Raw genomic sequence first — 8,386 nt, forward strand, 5'->3', positions numbered from 1 at the left:
AAATCTGGTTATCCACTTTTCCTACAATCTGACATAATTGATCAAAAACTAGTTTTCTACACGGATTATAATAATTTATAACAGAAAGCTGCCCTTGATTAGTCCATATTTTTATTTTGATATACTCTTCTTCCCTTCCTTTTGCGATAACTTGATAAGGAATATTCCTTTTGATAAATGTAGCACATCCCCCTCCTATACCATTTTCCCTATCACCTCTTACACTAATATAATTATTTATACTAAAATCTAAATTCAGTGTCAACCATGTTTCTTGTATACATAACACATCAGGTGCAATTGGTAATGAATTGATAAAATGTTTAAATTCCTGCCCGTTTGCCCCTAAACTTCTTGCATTCCATTGTAGTATAAGAACCATTTTGTCAGCCAACAGTTGAAACCTCCTGACTAGCCTGAGCACTTAATTCATTCCTCACCTCTTCCCAAGACAAGTCAGTAAGGTTTAGGTGATTCACAGCTGCCTTTACTATTATTTGTATCCTTTCCGTTTTTGATTTTGTTTCCGTTGTAGCATTGATGACTCCTGCGATGAAAATAATTAACTTCTGTAAATCAATCAGTACTTGACCATCTTTTGTCTGCTCCTGATGATTATTGCTCAGTTTTCCATTTGCCTGGTCTAACTTTCTCTCCTCCCTGTAGTTTACCATCTTGACAGCCTCTGCATACGAAATCTTATTTTGTACTCTAATCTGCTGGATCTCTACCTGCCTCTTCATCACTTCACATCCTCCGTATGCCACACTGTGATTCCCCCCGCAGTTACAGCATTTCAGTTGTACTTCTCTCCTACATTTCTGATACTCATGATCCTCACCACATCTAGCGCACCTTCATTTCTCTTTACAATTCATAGCTGTATGCCCGAACCTCTGGCAGTTAAAACATCTCAAAGGTTTAGGGACATACTCTCTCACATTATATGACATGTATCCTAATGTTACTTTGTTTGGAAGTATTTCATCTTCAAATTCCAGCAGCACACTTTCACTGTCTTGTCTTATCCCATTTTTAAAGTTATGTAATCTGCTTACATTTTTCAATTTTTTCTCCTTTCAAGTTTGCTTTTATTTCCTCCATATTAACATCCACAGGTATCCCCCAAATCACCCCTCTATTCCGCATGTATCTCTTCTCCACACGACTCACACTTATCACTTTATGTCTTCCGATCTCTTTCATTCTACACACCCTTTCTCTTTGTTCTTCATTTATACACATCATTAGTAAATTCCCATCTCTCAAAACTTTAGCCATCTTGACATCTCCAATCTGATTTTTCAATATTGTAGTTAACTTCACTGGACTCATGTCATGTACTCCTTTTTCTTCACTAAATCTAAGTATTACCTTGAATTCAGCATCACCCCCCTCCATATTACCATTAATTTCATCAGAATTACTCATCTTTTTAAATTTCTTTGACCCCACTTTTACAATTGCGCTTCCCCGTTTATCTACTTGTCTATTCATTTCCTGATTTAACTCCATATGATCTTCACTCTCAGTTTCATCAGATTCTACCCATTCTGGCCCATTCACAGCACAGCTTTGCCTACCCGCCGCTGCTATCACTGCTTTGCCGTGTTTTCCCATCTCTTTCAATATAGCTCCTTGTCTTCTCTTCATTAAAGAACGAACAGTCGATCAGAACCGTTCCTGGAGCTCCGAAGAGTCACCAAACTCGTGCCCTGTTTGAAAACGAGTAGCGACGCTGCTAATGGACGCACATTGCCCCCCTGCTGCTTCTTCTTCTTCTTCCTTCCGTTTTATGGGCGTTCACTCCTTAGGAGTACTACCGCCACCTACTGTATACCTTGCACACATGAATAATGGATCTGAAATGCAGGAGAAAAAAAACAAACAAACAAACATTTCCATGTTTTCCCATTAATGCCCGTGTAATCATGTATGCCCCGTCCTTAGTCTATAAATCATTACTTCTTCTTTTCTATGTCCTCCATAGCACAATTTTTTTTCCCCTACTGACTTAACAATACTATAATACCACTTACCTGTACTGCTACTTTCCCATCTTTGTTGCCATATTTTTTTTATTTCTCTATTAATTATTGATCTAACTTCATTTCTTCCTAAAGGTATCTTAATATCTATCTAGTCTTTCCTTAACGCTTCTTTTGCTAACTTATCTGTTACTTCGTTTCCTACTATCCCAATATGTGCCGGCACCCAACAAAAGTATACATTTATACCCTCTATGTTCAACCTATATAAAAATGTATAAATTTCTACTAGCAAATCTTCTCTGTCAGTTTTTGTTGACAATATACTTTTAAGTGCTGATGCAGAATCTGAGCACATTATAGTTGGCATCCTATTTGGTTTAGTGTCCGCCGCTGCAATCCTACTATTATAGCAGTTAGTTCTGTTGTATATACAGACATTTTATCACTCAACCTTAAACTTACTTTTGTCTCAAATTTTGGAATATATACTCCTACTCCCACTTTTTGTTCAACTGGGTCTTTAGATCCATCTGTATAAATCTGTATACAAGAATAAAAAAAATTATCTCATAAAACCATCAATTTCATAACTATTAGAATATCTATCTTCTGCTTTCTCCCGATCCTCCAGCAATCTCGTTTCAACATTAGCTTCAGGAATAGTCCACACCGATACCCCTTTTAATGGCATATTGGAACAAATATCTACATTTTTCAGACCACATTCCTTAACCCATTGTTTATACTTCTATCCAAAACTATTCGCATTATTCTTTTTATATTCCCAACAGTCAATTAAAATTTATTGTGTGGGATGACTCTTATTACAACCCTGCAAATTAACCCAGTACATCATTGTAAGTTTTTTCCTTCTTAAGTCTAGTGGCACCTCTCCCATTTCAACCCTAATGGCATCTTATTGCTCCACAGCTTCTTTAGCTCTGATTTTGCTGCAGCACCATACACTACACATCCGTATTAAGGCTTGATATACATTTAGTAGTATGCTTTTCCATAATGTAGATGTGAGACTAATTGGCCTATAGCCAACATGCTAATTATGGCAAAAACATGCTAGCAACATGCTGATCATGTTATCAACATGCTAGCGACATGCTAATCATGCTAGCGACATGCTAATTATGCTAGAAACATACTCGGACATGCTAGTCACATGCTAAACATGATAGCAACATGCTAGAAACATGCTAATAATGCTAGCAACATGAAAGCGACATGCTAATCATGCTAGCAACATGCTAGTCGCATGCTAATCATGCTAGAAACATGCTAGCAACATGTTATTTTCTTTTGAAATAATCTGTTTATCATTCTTTCTAACTAATATATCTTTCTTTCTAACTAATCTATCTGTCATTCAAACTAATGTATCATTCTTTCAAACTAATCTATCATTCTTTTGAACTAATCTATCTATCATTCTTTCTTTTGAACTAATCTATCATTCTTTCTAACTATCTTTCTTTCAACTAATCTAACTTTATACTACTTTAAATGTCAAACTACTTTAAAGTTCTTCAAACTTTCTGGTCAGGCTTTCTCAAGCCAACTTAAAGTTTGTCTCAACAGACTTTTTTCTAGTTTTCCTTATCATTCTCCATACCACATGCATTCCAGTCTCGCTCCCAATTGTGTTACAGAACTCCTGACATGCTTTTCTTTTTGCACTTTTAATTACCCTTCTTGCAGCTGCCCTTTTTTTCTGATAATCTATTACTGTATCTTGAGTTATTAACCCTTTTAAGACCTGGAATGCCTTATTCCTTTCTTTAATTGCCATTAAGCATTCTTCAGACCACCATGGAAAAAATTTTTTCTTTTCCCATTTCCTCTTATTAATGGTATAGAAAGGTTCCCTGCAAAAATAATTCCATTTACTACTTTTGTACAACCCGAATTCCGGAAAAGTTGGGACATTTTTTAAATTTTAATAAAATGAAAACTAAAGGAATTTCAAATCACATGAGCCAATATTTTATTCACAATAGAACATAGATAACGTAGCAAATGTTTAAACTGAGAAATTTTACACTTTTATCCACTTAATTAGCTCATTTAAAATTTAATGCCTGCTACAGGTCTCAAAAAAGTTGGCACGGGGGCAACAAATGGCTAAAAAAGCAAGCAGTTTTGAAAAGATTCAGCTGGGAGAACATCTAGTGATTAATTAAGTTAATTGATATCAGGTCTGTAACATGATTAGCTATAAAAGCTTTGTCTTAGAGAAGCAGAGTCTCTCAGAAGTAAAGATGGGCAGAGGCTCTCCAATCTGTGAAAGACTGCGTAAAAAACTTGTGGAAAACTTTAAAAACAATGTTCCTCAACGTCAAATTGCAAAGGCTTTGCAAATCTCATCATCTACAGTGCATAACATCATCAAAATATTCAGAGAAACTGGAGAAATCTCTGTGCGTAAGGGACAAGGCCGGAGACCTTTATCGGATGCCCGTGGTCTTCGGGCTCTCAGATGACACTGCATCACTCATCGGCATGATTGTGTCAATGACATTACTAAATGGGCCCAGGAATACTTTCAGAAACCACTGTCGGTAAACACAATCCGCCGTGACATCAGCAGATGCCAACTAAAGCTCTATCATGCAAAAAGGAAGCCATATGTGAACATGGTCCAGAAGCGCCGTCGTGTCCTGTGGGCTAAGGCTCATTTAAAATGGACTATTTCAAAGTGGAATAGTGTTTTATGGTCAGACGAGTCCAAATTTGACATTCTTGTTGGAAATCATGGACGCCGTGTCCTCCGGGCTAAAGAGGAGGGAGACCTTCCAGCATGTTATCAGCGTTCAGTTCAAAAGCCAGCATCTCTGATGGTACGGGGGTGCACAAGTGCATACGGTATGGGCAGCTTGCATGTTTTGGAAGGCTCTGTGAATGCTGAAAGGTATATAAAGGTTTTAGAGCAACATATGCTTCCCTCCAAACAACGTCTATTTCAGGGAAGGCCTTGTTTATTTCAGCAGGACAATGCAAAACCACATACTGCAGCTATAACAACAGCATGGCTTCGTCGTAGAAGAGTCCGGGTGCTAACCTGGCCTGCCTGCAGTCCAGATCTTTCACCTATAGAGATCATTTGGCGCATCATTAAACGAAAAATACGTCAAAGACGACCACGAACTCTTCAGCAGCTGGAAATCTATATAAGGCAAGAATGGGACCAAATTCCAACAGCAAAACTCCAGCAACTCATAGCCTCAATGCCCAGACGTCTTCAAACTGTTTTGAAAAGAAAAGGAGATGCTACACCATGGTAAACATGCCCCGTCCCAACTATTTTGAGACCTGTAGCAGAAATCAAAATTGAAATGAGCTCATTTTGTGCATAAAATTGTAAACTTTCTCAGTTTAAACATTTGCTATGTTATCTATGTTCTATTGTGAATAAAATATTGGCTCATGTGATTTGAAAGTCTTTTAGTTTTCATTTTATTAAAATTTAAAAAACGTCCCAACTTTTCCGGAATTCGGGTTGTATATCTCTCCTCAATATTCCCTTTTAGCTTCATAATTTTGACATTTTCTTCACACAACACATAAAAAAAAAATCCTCCCACCTTGCCTGTGTAAATTCCCACCTTGCACACTGGTTGACACTTTGCTTTTGTACTTCACTCTGAATCTCACAAAATACAGGACAGTGATCACTACCCAAATTATCTTCTTGTACACTCCAAGTGCACTTACTTGCTAATGCAGCTGATGTTATTGTGAGATCTTAACATGACAAGCTGCCTTTAACTATATCCATTCTTGTTGATTTCCCATCTTTTAAACATACTAATGAGTGTTCTTCTTTAAATTCTTCTACAGCCAACCCATTATTGTCTGTATTCTTACTACCCCATAGACCATTATGTGCATTAAATTCCCCACATATAATAATTTTACCATTTGAATCACCCATCACATCTTCTAGAATACTATTATTTATTTCTTTGCATGGGTTATAATAGTTTGAAATTCTAATTTCCTCATACCTCCCCATTACTTCTATACTTACACACTCTATATTATTATTTGTAGTTATTCTCTTATACACTATACCTTCTTTAATAAATGTTGAACACCCTCCCCCTCTTCAAGTTGCTCTGTCTTTCCTTATACTACATATCCATTGATCTTAAAGTCCAAAGAATTATTTAACCATGTTTCTGGATGCACATGATGTCTGGTGCCTTTTCCATTTCTGAGATGTGTTTTTTAAATTCTTGACCATTTGCTATTAAACTCCTAGCATTCCAATGTAGCAGTAGGATAGACATCTTACAGTTAAGGAATATTACTCCGAGTCATATCCATGGCAGTAGTTCCTTCTACCGCTTTCAAAATCCCATGCACCTCCTCAGCTGAGACTCCTGTTAACTTGAGAAATTTATTAGCACATCCTACAATAATCCTTAATTTGTCAGATTTCTTTTCCACTTGTGAGGTACCATTCACCACCGCACAAATGAATGCCACAAAGTAAATTTTGTTTATTGTGATATGCAGATCTGGCTCATTCATCTCATGATTTAATTCTCTCTGAGAATAGGATTCCAACCTATTTCCTCGCACATTATTTACCTTCGGTTCAGCTTTACCTTTCTTTGTCTTTTATCTTGCGCATAGCTTCTGCATATGTTAAATTTTGCAAATTTTTTTATTGTTTGTGCTTCACGGGCTTCTTGTTGTACAGGATTATGGGTTATGTCCACCGCCACAGTTACAGCATTTAAACACTACATCCTCCCTCACACGTGCCATATTCACCCCCCCCCCACCACCACCACCACCACCACCACCACATTTTGCACACCGCATTTTCCCTTTACAGACATTTGCAGTATGTCCCATCTGTTGACACTTAAAGCATCTCAAAGGTGGAGGTCTGTTGTCTTTCCATATCTGCAGTCTTCTAATAGAAATAAATGTGCTTCCACTTAGATTTCCTTTAATATCATCCACACTTACATTAAGAGGTATTAATATTTTACCTATTTCTGTGCATGATATCTTTCCTCCTGCCGTTTTCATTTACATAATTTTTTGTTTTTGCATTTCATCCTTACATTTAATCATTATTCTTCCATTGTTTATACAAGCTACAGCTTTCACTACTCCTATCTTTTTCTCAATTGCTTTCGATAATTTAAAAGGATGAGTTTGTTGTTCTGACTGCTTAGCAAAAGTAATTAGGACCTTGATTTCTCTTTCCTCCTCTTTATCATCTCCACTGCTCATTTGTTTTACTTTATTAATTGTTCGTTCACAATCAGATCCATCACCCATGCTGCTCTTTTTCTTCCTTTTATTCTATCTTACTTCCTGATAATCCATTTCTTGATCATTATCGTCATACGCTGTTTCTCCCCACACTTTCCTCCCTTCCATCGCCATTTCCGCCAATCGGTCCTCGCTATCCATCAAATCACAGACGAGCGCGGCATTATGACGTCACACCGCCATAATTTTTTTTAATATAAAATCATATAATTTTACATTTAAAAAAGCAAATGTAATACAATACAGGATCAATCGAAAAGAAAGCAAAATGATTTAACTATTTAATCAACTTAGCCTGAATTCTCATGTCAATGTATTCATCTTGTTCAATCTCAGTTTCTCCTCAGAATATTAAATTTAAGTTTATTTGTATAGCTATTTTTATAATACAAATCATTGCAAAGCAACTTTACAGAAGATCCATTTTCCCAGGACGCGTCCTTGCCAAATTTTGGCTGTTTGTGCTGTGCAGATCGATCATTGTATGACATGCATAAGAGCTATAGAGAGCAGAGCAGACGGCTCCTTATTAAAATCACTCTCTTGGTACATTGGTGTCAGACATGATCGGTGCACAGCGACGCTTCAAGTTGAATGAACGAACAAACACCTAACATGCTCGTGTATTTGCAATGCTTTGATTGCTCTATGTAGATCTTCTGTAGACACAGAAGAAGAGTGTTTTTGTAGTGTTGTGGACACACACAGAGTTTTGTGTAATGTGAATAAATGCCGTGCAGTGAACAAGATTAAACTAACCCATCAAATTATGCATTTCTTGGAATTGATTAATTTCGACATGCACAGTAACATGGTAGAAGACTAGTGAGGTACGCAGGAGATAAACCATTTAGGGCCATATAGGTAAGTAATAATAATTTGTAACTGATACGGAACACAATAGGTAGCCATTGCAGAGACTGTAAAATTGGGATAATATGATCATATTTTCTTGACCTGGTAAGGACTCTAGCTGCTGCATTTTGGACTACCCGTAGCTTGTTTATTGAAGAAGCAGGACAACCACCTAGAAGTGCATTATAATAGTCCAGTCTAGAGGTCATGAATGCATGAACTAGCTTTTCTGCATT

The sequence above is a fragment of the Carassius carassius genome, chromosome 22 (assembly GCF_963082965.1).
Source record: "Carassius carassius chromosome 22, fCarCar2.1, whole genome shotgun sequence".
In the NCBI taxonomy this organism is placed as follows: Eukaryota; Metazoa; Chordata; class Actinopteri; order Cypriniformes; family Cyprinidae; genus Carassius; species Carassius carassius.